The sequence below is a fragment of the Penaeus monodon genome, chromosome 31, assembly GCF_015228065.2.
Source record: "Penaeus monodon isolate SGIC_2016 chromosome 31, NSTDA_Pmon_1, whole genome shotgun sequence".
Classification (NCBI taxonomy): domain Eukaryota; kingdom Metazoa; phylum Arthropoda; class Malacostraca; order Decapoda; family Penaeidae; genus Penaeus; species Penaeus monodon.
In genome coordinates, this window is record NC_051416.1 from 21,595,570 (window position 1) to 21,595,779 (window position 210).

Sequence of the window (210 nt, forward strand, 5' to 3'; positions counted from 1 at the left end):
ACCTGAATCTACAAGTAACATCACCAAGCCCATGTGGTAATAGCAAACAAGGAAGAGGAATATTTATGCATCTACGTACAGTTCTCTGCAAGCTCGGAACTAAAAACAGCAAACCGTGTATCACAAACCAAACCAAACCAAACCATAAAAAAGTAAAATAAGAACAAGCTACAGTACAGAGGATGAGCAGGAATTCTTTTTGAGTTTTGA

General features: G+C 37.6%; 1 protein-coding gene across 42 annotated transcripts in view; it reads right to left on the minus strand.

Moving 5' to 3' along the window:
• The window catches only part of LOC119593093 (cytoplasmic dynein 1 intermediate chain-like), a 47,628-nt gene that overhangs the window by 15,084 nt on the left and 32,334 nt on the right, over positions 1 to 210 (minus strand). The gene's annotated exons all lie outside the window — the stretch shown is intronic.